General features: G+C 45.0%; 1 long non-coding RNA gene across 1 annotated transcript in view; it reads left to right on the top strand.

Moving 5' to 3' along the window:
• LOC144798011 (uncharacterized) overlaps positions 1-16,830 on the top strand; it is a 119,299-nt gene extending 102,469 nt beyond the window's left edge. Inside the window, exon 3 of the long non-coding RNA XR_013603482.1 lies at positions 16,703-16,830. This is a non-coding gene — a long non-coding RNA (uncharacterized LOC144798011). The remainder of the gene's footprint in view (positions 1-16,702) is intronic.
• Positions 16,831-17,199: the final 369 nt, after the last annotated feature.

The following is a 17,199-nucleotide window of genomic DNA, read 5'->3' as shown; positions in this document are numbered from 1 at the left end:
GAAAGGGTAAGTCTTGGTTGCGCAGGCCGTTAAGGGACCGCCAGCCGGGTCACCTTCTTCCGAGAGGTTATTAGTTTGTCCGTCAAACATGGTATCAGCTGTCTGGGGGTAACCAGGGGGGGTGTGATTGAGTCCACCCTAAAAAGCGTTCCGTCGCTGTCATCCTCTCCCTCCGAAGAGAAGAGGTGTGGAGCTCGGTCTGTGTCTTCTGCAAGTGGGGAGGCCTGTAGTTCACTCACTGCTCGTAGAACCTCTCGTCGGTCCTTCATAATTTGCTTCAGGTCCACAGAGTCTAGGGTATGGGTCCCTGCCACCATGTCTTTACCATTGCATTGCTGTTTCGAGATTCATCTCCTGGATTGTGGTGCCTTTAAACGTGGGCCTCGGATGTATGACGTTACAACGCATACTTTTACCACGCATACCTTTACAACGCGGTTTTTACCACATATACCTTTACAACGCATAGCGCTTAGAGGTGCTGGATAGTGGTAAGTATAATTTTCTATTCCAACTCCAGTCCCCGTAGACACTAGGGAAGGTGTTGGATAGAAAATTAAACTTATTCCCTATCCTAGAGCGCCCTCCAGCGCAATGCTTTGTAATGGTTTGCGTTGTAATGCCAGCGTTATAATGGTATTGCGTGGTAAAAAATGCGTGGTAAAGGTTGTATACCGTGGGCCTCGCATGGTCTCTGCCCTGGACTGTTGTGCGCAGTGTTGATCCACCCAATCGTGTGCCTCTGTGGCGTTTGCAAAGAAGATGGCAGAGTTGTCATGAATAACTTTGAGTCAGGCTGGGAAGAGCAGGGAATATTGTATATTATCCGCCCGCAGTCGTCGTTTCACTTCCAGGAACGATGATCTTTGTTGCTGCACCGCCCGTGCATAGTCAGGGAAGATCATTATCTGTTTATTTTCTGCATGCAGGGAGCCCCATTGTCTGGCAGCTCGTAGCATCACGTCACAGTCTCGAAAGTGTAGAAATTTCACCAACATCGGTCTGGGGTGGCTCCTGGTGGGGGTTTGCGGCCTGGGACATTGTGAGCTTGTTCACTGGAGAAGAATGTCTTGTGGTCAGCAGTGGGAGTGAATATTTCACCCAGGCTTCCATGTATTCCATCGGATTCGCACCTTCGATTCCCTCTGGGAGTCCCAGCACGCGGATGTTACAGCGCCTCGAACGCCCTCCCAAATCATCCACTCGCTCCTCCGTGGTGGTCAGGCGGCCCAAGACGGTTTGGAGTGTTGTCTGATGTGCCTTGACGGAGGGTTGCAGGTCGGCCATAATCTTCTCTCCATCTTTCACTTTGTCGGTCAGTTTTCGATGGTCGTCCCGGATGAGGCTGATGTCTGTCGTCAGGGTGCTGAGTCACTCCTCTATAGACACCCTAGAGAGTTCGATGGCTGCCAATACTTGGTCAAGTTTGTCCGAGATAGATTGATCAGACTGAGTCGCGGTTGTTTTGGCCCATGTCCGGGTATTCGGCAGGTTCCACGGTGCAGTCTTCGGCACTGTCGCGGCCCTCGGCTTCTCCATGGCGCTGTCCGGGAGGGCCTCTCACGCGGTGGGCACTGCCGGTGTCTGTAGAGTGTGCGGCAGAGCCTCCGCTTAATAGGTGCCCCAGCACTGTTCTTGGCTGTTTCGCTGGTCGCGAGGAGCGCGCTGGGCGAGGAGACGAGGACGCACCGGCACAGTAGGGGGCAGGGGGGCTCCGCTTCGATCGCCCCAGCGCTGGCCCGCTTCCTCGCGGTTCTGGCTCTGTACTAGAAGAGATCGGGGCTGCCAGGGAGGGTTGCAGTTCGCTGTGAACGTTGATCCTGGAGGGATTATAGGTAGGTACTGTGGCTGTTCTGGTTGCCGGGTTGAGCGCCTTCCCGGGAATGCAGTCTTCAGGCCAATGCAGGTGTAGTGTGGATCTCTAAGCCTCGATATTAGGGTCAGGCATTGTCTGTCCTGGGTGCACTCATTTAGCACATGCAGCGGTAAGGGGGTCGCTCATTCAGCACCAGCGCCCTAGGGGGTCCGCCAATCACCTCTTCTTTGCCACCACAGCGTGTCCACAATGGGCTCAGGGTCTTGTCTTCACTCACGTCAGCCGCTGCGACCCTCGGGCGACATTTTGGGGTCAGGTGGCCCTGGCGGAGAGCAGTTCTCGGGATTGCGGTAGGGTTGGGGGTGGAAATCATCTCACCGTCTCTGGACCACTGATGTCACAGCTGTCCCTCTCAGCACCACCCGACTGCACGCTGAGCCCGGCCCGTCTTCCGGATCAAGTCCATAGTGGCAGGAATGGCCGGGCGCCTCCGGTCCCCTTCTCAATTTCCGACCCCTTTCCTTCTCTTGAGATGATTGCTGACGGCGACCGAGGCTGAGTCGTCCTCTCACCGCTTCCGTGTTCCCAACCATCTGTCCCGCGGCCCACGCTCTTGGAGTGCACCCCTCGGCCCAAGCTCGGTCTCACAGGAGTTGAAGTTAGGTGCGGGTGGGCTCCATCTTGCCGCTGAGAGTCGGGGTCACTAAAATTACGGTTTGTACCGTGAATCCCCTCGACTGCTGAATTGGCTGTTCACTGATTGATGCTTCTCATGACCGGACACTAGGGTGTCGGTTTGGCAGCCAGATTTGACGCAGGGAAGCGGGCAATATGCTATCCCGATTGTGGAGCCTCAGCAGAACACGTCTGCCATTGCAGCCTGCTTGGCCACGCCCCTCCCCCGAAACCCACTTCATAAGTTCAGGCTCGCTACGCTCACTCGCCACAGTGCACTGGGTCACAACTTTTAAGCCTCACCACTTTCAAATGTCACCAGCCGTCACTGGGTTTTTTTAAGTAGGTAATTCAGTTAGTTGCATCATTTTTGGTGCATAAAATTCCTCCACCAGAAAACATATATCACAGTTAATAAGCACAGCCATATGTCATATGACGATCAAATGAAAATTATTATCCAAAAACATAATACAACAAGAATTAAAATCCAAATTCTATGTCTGATTTGTTCCTAATTCATGTATAATTATTTGAACATCTTAAAACCGTTGTGCAACTATCAGGGAATCCCATAAATTGGGATTAAAACATCTTGGCCTAATAATTTATACTCAAATGTTCAAGGCTTCTTTATGTATGTTATTCTTACCTAGCCATGACATGTAATAGGGGGTAAGAATCAGTCAGTACAGCTAGTACAACGTCACAGGGGATCTTAACTAATCATTTTCATGGGTCACACATTCCCTGTTCCATACTCTTATAATTTGTTCCTAAGGTTCATGACTGACCAGAAGGGAGGGAGACATGATATAGGATAACACTGCTTTTATTTCTATTTTCCTCCTATCTAGTGGATGATACACCTGCCAGGAAGATCTGCTTCAGCTTGGCCTTAGGGAACACAATTCTCGCAGACCCCACCTTGCCAATGTGGAACCCACACACCTCAATTAGGGGATCTTTTTAAGCAAGATCTAATTTGAGACAGTCCATTAACACAGCTTGAATAAAAGGAACCATTCCCCCCCCTCCATATGGAGTGCCATAATAACAAGGGACCAGGTAAATCACATTGTTTATGTACAGGATACTAAGCTCGCTGTGACCGACTTAATTTGAGCAACTCTTGGGCAGTGAGAGCAAACTTTTGACAAAAGCATCCTCCACTTGTTGCAGGTTCTCTATGTCTACCATGCCCCATACTGTCACCCTGTATGTGGCAACGACCTTTGCTTTTGCAGCATTGATTAGCAGAATTTCAGGGCCAGGCTTATTCACCAATTTCCTTAGAAAGTTAGATAGAGCTCCAATGCTTCTCTCAAGAAGCGAGGCTCTGTTTAGGACTATTTAAGAGGTCCCAACTAAGAGCCTGATTAGGATGCCGGTCGAGCGAGCATGCAACCGACATCATGTCGGAATGGAAACCGACTGACAATGAATTTGGATGCGACCACCCTTGAGGCGGTTGGAAACATCCATTTTCCCATTGCAGCATGTGCAGTGGCTGAAAAAGGGCTGCCGCACAATCCGCATTGGGGAAATGGATGTTTGAAAACATCCATGCACCGTGTGGCAGGCACCACATGGTGCCTGACACAAGGTGCATGGAAGTTTAGGGTGGCACCACAGGTGCCCCCCAGGCCTCACAGTGGAGGCCGCGGAGGGACCGGAGCCCTGCTAGGGACCACCAAAGTCAGATTCTGTCTGCCTTTCTATGGTGGTTGGGCCACCATTGAAAGGCAGACCCAAAAGGACATTGTATCCCCTACAGCGATGCCTGACAAGGCACTGCCTTTATTGTAAGTTTTACATTCCGACCACTGGGCTGACGGGCTCCTTGAGCCCATTGGAACAGCAGCGGTTGGTCCCTCCGCATTCTGCCTCCACCTGCCGCTTCATAATGGAGTGGGTGAAACGCAAGGGCAGATGTTGGTTGGATCACAACCGACAAGCCATCAGTTGCGATCCGACCAACATCGTAGTCAGGCCCTTAGTTATTATGTTAAAGACATTCATCAAGGGGGGGCCAATAGCTCTTGATACTCCAGGAATATGTCTACAGGGACACCGTCTGAACCTGGGGCTTTTAATGAAGTAGATTGTGCTAATGCCAGTGTTATCTCAGCCATTTCCAACTCTAGATGGGGATTATTTTCACCCTCTTCTAGTGGGCTTGTAGGACTTGATATCTCTATAGGGCTTTGAAATATGCCTCATTTTAATACTGTATGTGGCAAATGAAGCTGGAGGATTCAAAAAAGAATTAAACTGAACCTTGTCAGTTAACTTTAAATTGACTACCTCTGGAGTCAGTCAGGTAGCTATAGCAGCTTTCCTCATATATGAGGAATGGCAAGCAATTTACTGCAGCTACTTTATCGTTTCGAAGTAGGTAATTCAATTTTGCTGGAGACATAAACACTGCAGCACACACCATTAATCTGCTGCTCTGCTTCTGTAATAAAAGAACATGCTTTCAATTCTTTCTTTCTAGACTAGCTCTCCTCATAGTACAGCAGAGATTACATTGGTATGTAAAACAGTCTCACTGCAAATATGTTCTTTCAACAACCTCACAAATATGGGAGCTTTTTCAGGTTTCCTATGGCTATCAGGGTGATGGGGCTAAAAGTGCGTCACTAAAAGCCTTTTACCTTTGTAGGTCTATGGCTACCTTACTTCTGGATCCTCAAATTAACACCAAGTCCACCCTTTTGCACCTGACCCTCAGGATAGCTAGGTAAAGCAATACAAGTGTTACTCATGGAGGTACTGTGATTTAGAGACTCAGAAGTCAGTCAAGCAAATAATGAAAGTTACCTACTTCTTATTCATGTCATAATTCACTTGACAAGAATGTTCTTTAGCCATGACACAAAACTCATACTGATTTATATGAAAAGCCGACAGCTCGGAACACTTTGTTACATTTTACGAGTTACCATCCTGAGACACTAAAAACTAGCATCTCCTTTGGTAAATTTCTGTGCTTGTGCAGGAATTGTACCACGGTTCAGGATTTTGACACAAGAGCTGAAGAAATGAAAGTCAAATTCCTAGCGCGGATACCCAAAACATTTGATACGTGATTCATATAAACGTGCTGGATACTTTGATAGGCAACACTTATTAACTACTTATTAACTACACACCCTAGAGAAACCAATTCTAGATTCGTTTTTGTGACTAGACATTCAACTATGAATGCAAAAATTTGTCACATAATCAATACAAACTGGCATATTCTAAATGCAACAGACCCAAAAATACCATTTTACCGAAACCTTTATATGCCTACAGAAAAAATAAGAACCTCAAGGATCTTACAGTACGCTCACGCATGCAGCCAAAACTTCCCAACTTGGCACAATCCTCCATTACTGGCCTCAATCCACCCACAGGAAATTATAGATGTCTCTCATGTGTGGCCTGTGAATTTGCCATTGAAGCGAGACAATTCACTTTCAATGGGGTCAATTTGAATCTTAACATCTTAACCAATTGCAGAACGAACAATGTAGTCTACTTATTGATATGCCCGTGTAACAAAGGTTATGTGGGCGAGACAGCACGAATGATGTCAACAAGATTATCAGAACATCGAACAGCCATTCGCACTCATAAGATACAAGCCCCCCATGTAAAACATTTCATGGAGGCAAAACACACGGCTGAAGATATACGTTGGCTCATTTTAGAGAAAATCCGCATTACTTCAGGCAGCATGAGCACAAATGTACGCAAATGCAGAGAGGTATACTGGATTTTTGTCCTAAATACCTACCTAAACGGGATGAACAATGAAATACTGTGGGATCAGGTATTGAAATACAATTATGGATGAATAGAGACCATAGTTGCCAACAAGACTTTGTTGGCAATTCTCTCTATCTCCATAACTACATGACGTGACCCATTTACTATATAAGTTGACTGATTAAAACAAGGCTTTATTTTAATTTTCAGGTTCAGCTATATATAAGTATTTGTGGAATTTGTAGATACACATAGTGAATTCGTAGTACCACAAAGTTATTCGTAGACGTCATTAATTTTAACCCTTTGGCTGCTGGGGCTATTCCCCTGCTGTGCTGGGGGGCAGGGGGAGCGCATAGTGCCCCCATGCTCATGACGAGCTCAGTTCGTCATGAGCCACGGTGCTCCGGTGCTCATGACGAGCTGAGCTCGTCACGACCACGCCCGTTTAATGGAACGCTCAGCACAGCAGGGGAATTAGCCCAGCGTGCGAGTGTTCCACGGGCCATGACGAGCTCAGCTCGTCATGAGCACCGAAGCCCCGTGGCTCATGACGAGCTGAGCTCGTCATGGGCATGGGAGGGATTAAACTCGTGGTTTTGTTATTATGTTATAATACGTTCTTTCTTAGGGTTGTTTTTCTCATACGTATGTGTTGAATATACATATATTTTACACACAACTATATTCTAACTCTTATCCAAAGCGAAGAGAGTAATAAAATCTGCTCGTAAAAGTCCACTACAAGATGGCCACCATACTCGATCAGCATTGTCGATTCACACGTAGCTATGCTCCCTCTCTGGTTCCTGGTCAGACATGTATCTTTTCCGCTCTAAGACGCGTGGTTTTACGAGTAGCGGGTTATATATTTAAAGACTCACATCAATGTCCGTCTTGCCACACATCGGACCAACTGCTTGTGCCGCTGCTTGTGCTGAATTGATCCGCCTGACCACAGGCCCCACAGATACAATATCTATTAGGAGATACACGGTAGGCGACTTAATATTAATCAGATCGATTTACGCTAAATGCTAGTCCCCCCTTTTTTTAACTAATATGCTAAAAAAAATCTAGAACGCACACCCTTAAGCATATTTTTGCGACTTGTTTTAGGTTGTCGATACCTGACGATCTTTGGGTCCGCCAATATACGGAACATTATTGTGAACATATGAGTACTTAAGAATGATTCTCTCTTTGGGTAAGTTGGTATTAACACTTACCAGGTAGAGTCAGTTACATATTAACTGCTGACCTTTTTAAACCGACATACTTTACAGCTCTGATTTATAGGCGCCTTTACCGTTCTGTTGTCTATCCTTGCTTTATCCACAATTTGGTAAGAAGTATCTGAATGACACATGTTGGAATACATCAGGTATTTGTGCATTCGATCCGTTAAACATGTAAAATCTCCTTCTTGTTTTGTAACAATTTGTGTTAAGGACATTAATATTATTCCACTAATAGTTCAACCGGCATTTGATGCAAATTAGTTGTTCTTTTGGCTTCCAATGAAAAATATTGAAGTGCATTGTGCTAGCCACACCTTTTTAAAATTGCTGGAATACAAACATTGCATCTCTAGCAGAGGTTGCTGCTTCTCCCCTTCGTCCTCCTAGCAAACGTCATGTAATGGTTATGCACCATTTCTTTTTTTCACAGAAGAGCATTTTTATCGTGTTAGCTGCCCATTCCGAAGAACTGTCTGTTTACTTACCTGTACAAAAGGGGGTGGTGATGGACGGAGCATCTGAACCAATCAAACACTCTCACCTAGTCAAAAGATCTGGGTTTAATCCATCACCGTTCTTCAGCCCACTCTGCCACCTCAGTTCATACATGGCCATATGCAAATCAGTCTGACCCTGTGCCTCATGGGAACAGTCCAGCCCGAACTGCCAAGCCATGCCTTCCCTGGACTGGAAACAAGCTTCCTAGGACCGGTTTCTGGCATTTCAGCCGTCTTCAGCCAGGCTTGCTTGAATCCAGTGGCAAAGTGAGCAAGGGACTCACGTCTGAGCATACCCTGCCAACTTATGGCGAACAAAGCGGTACAAAAGGGGGTGGTGATGGACGGAGCATCTGAACCAATCAAACACTCACACCCAGTCAAAAGATCTGGGTTTAATCCATCACCGTTCTTTAGCCCACTCTGCCACCCCAGTTCAGACATGGCCATATGCAAATCAGTCTGACCCTGTGCCTCATGGGAACAGTCCAGCCCGAACTGCCAAGCCATGCCTTCCCTGGACCGGAAACAAGCTTCCTAGGACCGGTTTTTGGCATTTCAGCCGTCTTCAGCCAGGCTTGCTTGAATCCAGTGGCAAAGTGAGCAAGGGACTCACGTCTGAGCATACCCTGCCAACTTATGGCAAACAAAGCGGTACAAAAGGGGGTGGTGATGGACGGAGCATCTCAAACACTCACACCCAGTCAAAAGATCTGGGTTTAATCCATCACCGTTCTTTAGCCCACTCTGCCACCCCAGTTCAGACATGGCCATATACAAATCAGTCTGACCCTGTGCCTCATGGGAACAGTCCAGCCCGAACTGCCGAGCCATGACCTCCCTGGACCCGAAACAAGCTTCCTAGGACCGGTTTCTGGCATTTCAGCTGTCTTCACCCCCTTTTGTACCACTTTGTTCGCCATAAATTGGCAGGGTATGCTCAGACGTGAGTCCCTTCCCCACTTTGCCACTGGATTCAAGCAAGCCGGGCTTAAATAGATCGCGATTACAATCTTGTTAGTAGCTAAACAGCTGAGACATAGACATAGTCATAGTGTAACACTTTTATATTTCTCTCCTTTAGACATTACCGACCACCATCATAGTTCCACCAGAACTGATTTCTCTTCTTGGGCTGTATCGTTAGGGGAGCGAATTATTTCAAGTCATAGGTATGCCTGTTGTATTAGAGTCCTTTGCTTTCCTGGCCATTTCCCATCTGACTGACACATAAGGCTTAGCGCTTGCCTTTTCTTTTCCTTTTCCTTTTTAAGTCATCTTGCCTTCTCCTGGTTTTAAATTATCCAGTTCTTTACATATCCCTTTGGATACTCGTTCTTCTAGTTCTGGGTTACTCCAATCTTAGCCTTATTAGAGGCCATTTATAGATTATTCACTTGGTCATGGTTTGTTGGTGTTAGAAATTAAATGGCACAAACCCATTTGAGTTTTACTTTTAGGTGAGGTTGTTTAGAAGATATTTTGTTGTGACTAGTAGCATTTTTTAATGGTTATTTGAATGTAATAGCCAATATTGACCTCATGTTGTTAAAGAGGCAATCTTAAATGTATATAGGACCAATGCATTGTACTGATATGTATTTCCGATTATTTATATTTTGTTTAAGTTTCTTTTGAAACTCTAATCATGGCTTCCCGATGAAGGCTGAATGCCAAAACGCTCGTAGGATCTAATAAACTCAATAGCCATGACATTACTGATTATTGTTTATATTCTGTAAAGATGTATTTTGATTAAATGAACTCTCCAAGTCATTTTTTAACAGTTCAAGACTCCTACAGGTAGGGATATCAATGACACAATCAGTGCGACATATAACATATTGCCCAGGACGATGGGAAGTTAACCTCATTCTCTTTATGGACGGGTTATCTAGAACTTAGAATCACAATTGTCCCAGTGTCTGTTGTAGTTCCCACAATGGCTCAATTATGTGGCTTCATCTTTAAGAAGCCCCGTGCAGGCTCTGCTGTAAACTGAGGGCTGTGGTTGTGCCACATTTGTTGTTATACATCTATGCATGAAAAAAGGAGAGAGGACAAGCTGACTCTGCTCTGAGCCTGAAGATTTTGCTGATGCCTTTGATCCCCACTGCTGTGTGCAGATGTGCGCCTACAGAGCTGGAAAGGCAAACTGTGTGGCAACAGGTAAGAGAGAGACTTCATTCCACTTCTTCTAGTTGGGGACAAGGGAAAGTATTTTTGTGGATATTCTTTGGGACCAAAATCAAGCACACCACTGAAAAAGAACACCTGTGGTCTCAATAGTTATTTGACGGGAATAAGCACTTCATGGTCAGGTCTGACCTTTGACTTTCTAGGGGATCTCACTAACTATTTTCCACAGTTCTCTTTTGAGAGAGCAGGGGAGAATCTGCAAGTTCCCAAACTCAAGTACAGATTCAGTGAGTAAGCTGCCTTGGTCATAGGCACCCTGTAGAGAGACCACTGTCATAAAGCTTCACTGCTCATCCTGGAGACGTAGTACCTTCTCTAGGCTTCAGCAGGACAACTTCAGTACCTCCTACACAGCACCTCAGGGCGATCCTCTTATATGCAGCCTTTCCTACATACAACAGTACCTTCAGTAACCCTCCTCAGCAGTTATTGGGCTCCTTCCATCAAGGTGGTTTCAAGGCAACTCTTCCGAGCAGGATGCAGAGCTTCCAGGTTCCTGTTCCCGAATCTGGTAAGGAGAGTTGGTAGGCATGAACCTCCAACTCTAGGGTTTAGATGCTTTCTCAGTTTCCACTTTAGTTGGTGGAAGATAAATCTTAGCAGAGTTACTGGGAGCTTTAACCCCAATATATAGCACATTTGCAGACAGAGATTGTGGATTCCACAGGCCCACCTATGGTTCCAGTTTCAACTTGTTTCAGCCTTTTTGCGTATTACTCGGAGGCATAACAAGCAACAGTGTTTGATTTCTAATCTCAGTAGGAATGTGGAGTGGAGATGGGAGATACAGGCAGAAAAGAGTGAGAGGGTTCTTCACCTCATAATTTGTTAGGGTTGACAACTTTGGGGAAGAATGGAGCAGGAAGGGGACAAGGACTGCCCTATACTTCAAAGGCGCCATCTGTCCTTCACACTAAAAAGTCTGGTCAGTTTTAAAGGACTTCAGAAATTGTTAAGATTAACTCTGTACCTCAAATTGCTGATGGCAGGTTCCTTCCAAGCTCTATCTTAGGCATGTTTTAAACAATGGAGATCCATTGTGAATTACTGGGCTACAACAGTGAAGCACAGCGTATACACTCCATGCTCGTCCTACTACACGTACATAGTGAAAACATAAATGAGCCATCCAAGTCTCACATGGATGGAGCAAAGGATCCGGTTGTATGGAACTGGTAGATCATTTTAAACTGCCAGTAAAAACCATTGCTACCATGACTGTCCTCCACCGCCAAGTGAACGGACAGTAGTCATGTTCAGAAAAGGAGGGGTTGCACATAGGTTAACCTTCCATATCATGGAGCCCAGCTCAGCATCTCCATCAATTTGCAACGTAGCCCTGACCCTAGACACATTTCTATTATGTGCACTGAGGCCAGAAATCATAAAACTATCCAGAATCTCTATTAGAGGGACCTCAAGGCAGGGATACACACTCTCCCAACTCATGGAGGAAACCTTCTATGATCCAACATGCAGCTATGCACTTTTTCCAAACTCTTAATATCACTAGTTGATGATTGCCACTTCAATACAAGCAGTTATTGTACCTTTAGGCTTCACAAATATCTCAGGTAAATCAAGTTTAAAATATGCTTCACATCTCCCTAGAATCCTTTTGCTGCGATTGGAATGCTACACATTCTCAAAACAATTCTTGTATTAAAGCAGATTTTCTTTGCATCCTATTATATTATCTTTATTAACACGTGGAAGAATACCAAAGACATTTTATATTTTATTTTGGTAAATATTCAGCCCTCTTTAGGCACTGGATCTCGATTATTGGCTGAAAGCTGCAGCACAATGTAGTCCAGAACACGTCTCCTTGTGTTTTACATTGGTAAGTGGTTTGTTTTTTGTGTCAAACACAAGCATAGGACTGCTTATGCTGCAATTCCTGAATTAATATCAACCACTGGGAATTGTTCTGGGCTGCAGTCCAGTCCTTCGTTTTTCACCCATTGTGCCACCATCAAATGCGATCAGCCATTTCCAAATCAGTGTTGGTCCTGTTCCCACAAGAACAGGTCAGCTTGAAATGCCACGCTACGTCCCTTCCACTTGGGAAGGCAAGCAACCCCAGATCAATTTCTGGTTACTTCAGCCTCATTTATAAGCTGCAGCCTAAGCCACAGTGGGAAGGGATCCATTACAGGACATGCCCATCGCAATCATATCCATCGTAGTCAGGGGCAGCCAATGAAACAAACAATGAAGTAGCAAAATTTATTCTTGAATTAGTCTCAGCTACTGGTGATCATCTGGGCCATATTTCAGTCCATTGTTTTTCATTAACTATGCCACACTAGACAGGCCACTTGCATGCAAATCGGCCTTGGTCCTTCTAATATAGGTACAGTCGGGCCCAAGAGATTGCCAGTGGCTGAGATTAATGTAAGCATTATCCAAATTGCTTTGTTTCAGAAGATGCTCTATATGTGATGGGCACACCCAGACCTGGGCCCTGAGCTAACTGAGCCCTGGGACTCAGGCTGCACCTCCTTGATGAGGCCCAAGCAGAGTGAAACCTGTCTGAGGTTACTTCTGATACTTTATGGAGGTCACTCCTCAGACGGGCAGTTCAGGGTGGGGACTCCGATAGTATATAGTTAAGAATGTACCATTTTAGAAGGAAAAAAACACCTATTGGATTGTTGACAAGCACATTATGTATATACAATGGAGACATTATTGGAACTATTTTCTTTATAGTGTAGTCAACGATAGGCAAATGACTGGATCTAGAAGGTTTAGATTTTGTTTAGCTTGATGAACAGATATTTGATAAAATAATGAACAATGGTCAGGATGAGCGGATTCATGTGATTCTGTGGCTGTAGAAATTACCATATAATTCTGGATGGCCTTCAGGAACTGACAAGGGAAGCACCTCTGTGCTTTGCAAATATAACTTTTTTTAGGTGATTCCAATTTGTATGCAGATAATTCTGGTGCCAAAAACTACAGCAGATTCACTGAACACCAACACATAAAGCGGGGCATTCCTCTGCTCTGATCTCTCAACACTCTTATGCTTCTACATCAATTCACATCACCATCTAGTGCAATCATTTTTTAACACATTTGATTTGGCGAGTGCAGAATTAAAGTAGCCGCTTCAGTAGGCTTCCGACGTTTCTGAATATAGAAAATCAGTTACTGACTGTAAGAAAACAGTTTTTTTTTGCAGATGTCCGATTTTGCCCCCATTTGGACTAATAGATGCTGGTTTATGGCTCTGACAGTGCTCCAAAGCCTGCTAACCAGACTCCAGTGCCATTAACCTTTCCCTAAAACTGTTATGTGTGAATTGGCAATCCAAACTGACAGAGCTTTTACCCCCCTTATAAGTCCCTAGTATATGGTATCAGGGATGCCTAGGACATAGGTGGTAAAGAGGTGCCCAGGGCAGTAGCTCAGTAATGTACCACCCTGGTTGACCCAAGCACACTACTGACAGTAGGCCAGCCATTGCAGACTGCAGGAGCAGTGCAAACTGATTGAACTCTACTGTGCCCTCACCATGTGTGGCGGATGTATGACGTTACATCGCGAACTTTTACAACGCACACCGTTACAACGCAATTTTTACAACGCAGATACATTTACAACAAATGCTTTTACAACGCATGACATTACATAGCAGATGCTATTACAACGCATGTCATTACAACGTAAGTATAGGTAAGTATATTATTTTTTTTTTAAATTTAATTTATTAAAATTTAATTAATTTAATAAATTAAATTATTTTTTAATAATTAATTTGTAAATATATATACTTTAAAAAATAGTTTATTTTAAAAATAACAATTATTATTAAAGAACTAATATTAAAAAATAATAAAATTATTAAAATTAATTATTTAAATTATTTAAAATTATTTATTTAAAAACTGAACCCTAAAAATACCCGTTACCCTGAACCCTTAAAATACCCATGTACCCCATAACCCAAACCTAGCCCTGAAACCTAAAAATACCCCTGTACCCCAAAACCCAAACCTAGCCCTGAAACCTAAAAATACCCCTGTACCCCAAAACCCAAACCTAGCCATGAAACCTAAAGATACCCCTGTACCCCAAAACCCAAACCTAGTCCTGAAACCTAAAAATACCCCTGTACCCCAAAACCCAAACCTAGCCCTGAAACCTAAAAATACCCCTTTAGGAAGAGGTGTGGCGCCGCGGCCAGGGCGACTGACGCTGGAATCTGGGGACCACGGTTCGATCCCCGGCGGCAGGTTAGCCCAGCACCATGTGACTCTGGGCAATAGCTCGCTTAATCTTCCCGACGGCCCCCAGCGCCTAGAGACCCTTACGGGTGATTGTGCGCTTTACAAATGTGGACTTTACTTTTACCCCAAAACCCAAACCTAGCCCTGAAACCTAAAAATACCCCTGTACCCCAAAACCCAAACCTAGTCCTGAAACCTAAAAATACCCCTGTACCCCAAAACCCAAACCTAGCCCTGAAACCTAAAAATACCCCTGTACCCCAAAACCCAAACCTAGCCCTGAAACCTAAAAATACTCCTGTACCCCAAAACCCAAACCTAGCCCTGAAACCTAAAAATACCCCTGTACCCCAAAACCCAAACCTAGCCCTGAAACCTAAAAAAATACCCCTGTACCCCAAACCCCAAACCTAGCCCTGAAACCTAAAAGTACCCCTGTACCCCAAAACCCAAACCTAGCCCTGAAACCTAAAAATACCCCTGTACCCCAAAACCCAAACCTAGCCCTGAAACCTAAAAATACCCCTGTACCCCAAAACCCAAACCTAACCCTGAAACCTAAAAATACCCCTGTACCCCAAAACCCATACCTAGCCCTCAAACCTAAAAAAACCCCTGTACCCCATAACCCAAAATTAAATATATACTATTACTTAAATTAATTAATTTAATTTACATTTAAAAAAAATGATTTAAAAAAATAACATACTTACCAATACTTACGTTGTAATGGCATGCGTTGTAATAGCATCTGCTATGTAATGTCATGCGTTGTAAAGGCATGCGTTGTAACGGATCCTGCGTTGTAATGGTGTGCGTTGTAACGGTGTGCGTTGTAATAGTTGCGTTGTAAGGGTTGTTTCCCTGTGTGGCACAGTTAAATAGAATGTTGCCATATGTTAGTGTCCCCAAGAGAAGGTCTCCTGTGCCCAGGAGGCAGGGTGCGGTATATTAAGGGTTTGGACATACAGATGCAAGCTTATATGTCTCTTTACCATTAAAGTACACCATAAGTGATAGGTGGTCCGAAAGAAAACATGTAACTTGCACCTGGGCAGACCCGGGTTGTAAGCTCCCTTATAGTACCACCTAGATCTGTAGAGTTTGGTGTCCTCTGACATGAATCTTGTGTCAGGGAAAGACTGTGATGCACCTAGGTGGCACCTTAGAGGATGCCCACTTGGTTGCCACAGCTGTCATGTGCTCTGGCTTGACAGCCCGTGTTTTCCTGCATCTGCTGCAGCCAAGACAGGACTCTGACTTCCTGTCAGGCAGTATGATCACTGCTAGGAGTCAGGAGCAAAGGCTGGGCAGGAAAGAGGTCACACCTCCCTCCTCCGCCACAGGCTCGTGAAGTGACACATCAGAGCAGTAAGCTTCAAAGGCTGCATCGCCTCTGATATGCATCTGGGCTGTCCTCCTAAGGAGGACACAGCCCTCCCCTTGCCCCAGGTGCACTTGCAACTGGGAAAGGCAGTAGATTAGACATGCAGGAGGTGTACAACTCCAGGAAGCTTGACCCAACATCTCCAGGGTGGGCAGCCTGACCTGTACACCTAAAATAGAATACTGCCATCTTTAGGAGGGCAGAAATAGTGGGGTCTATGTATAAAAGGTAACATACACCCCCAGAAGTGGTCAACTTCATGGCGGATTAGCTGCAGGGACTAGCTCCCCATTGGATACTAGCTCAGACACCCCTAACTCCCCGAAATTTAAGATTTAAGGGACCCCACCTGACACTAGCACCTCAGATTTGGACAACTTACTTCAAGGAAGGACCAAGAGGAGACCCGTATCGCCGACAACAGGAGTTTGCCACAGCACCAAACTAGAAGAGTGATACTTTTTGTCCCTGAGGCAACAGACGTTGAACTGAGTACACCGCCCTAGTCCTTGGCTACAACTTGGCACTCCCTGGCAGAGAGGAGCCAGAAGCACCCTCAGACTCCCTTGGACTAGTTGGACTAGTCCCCTGCAAACTGCAGGTAAAACGACACTGAGTAACCAAAGAATCCCTGCCCATCTGGCCCTCCGACGGGTCACCCAAATCCATATGGTGTAATGCATTGTGGGAGTTGTAGTCTGGCCTTCCCCAAAGTTTCTAGCGGCTATCGCACTCCCCTGGACCCTCACATGTCGAAGTTACTCTTTGCCACTCTTACCTTTACCAAGATTTGTTGGCCAACCTTTTAACTCGACAGTGCATTAAGAAGGCATTCCACAACACCTGTGACTGACTTCTCTTGTGTTTTTGCATTTTCTTTTCAGCAGCACTGTGTCAGTGATAGAAGCAGCATTACCGTGGGTCCCGTTCAGCAACAACGACAGATAGGACAACTCTGCACCCTGAAAACTGAACTGACTATTGGGGCCTGATCCTGGGACCCGCACCACCTTTACCCTTCAAGGGTATGAGGCAACTCAACCCCTAAGTGATTGATTATCACTTGTAGTTTTTACCATTGACTGCAATGATAAATTCTCACTGCATTTTAATGCTTGATTTTATATTGCTTTGAAAATCCATAAATCTGGTTACAGGTGTGCTATTTTGTTTGCTTTGGTGTCTAAATTAAGATACAAATATACTCTATTTTTATAAATGATGTTGGATTTCTATAGAGTTTTGTCAATTAGTTATGAGCTATAATGGTACTGTTAAATGCATAACACATGCTCTTCTAGTAAATGTATTATTGTGAATCCTAGGACCGTTTTGGGGATATTGTGATAACATTACATGGTAAGGCTAACCAGCCATACCA

Source organism: Lissotriton helveticus, chromosome 12 (genome assembly GCF_964261635.1).
Source record: "Lissotriton helveticus chromosome 12, aLisHel1.1, whole genome shotgun sequence".
Taxonomy (NCBI): Eukaryota; Metazoa; Chordata; class Amphibia; order Caudata; family Salamandridae; genus Lissotriton; species Lissotriton helveticus.
Note: the sequence above shows the minus strand (reverse complement) of the source record. Positions and strands in the feature narration are given on the sequence as shown.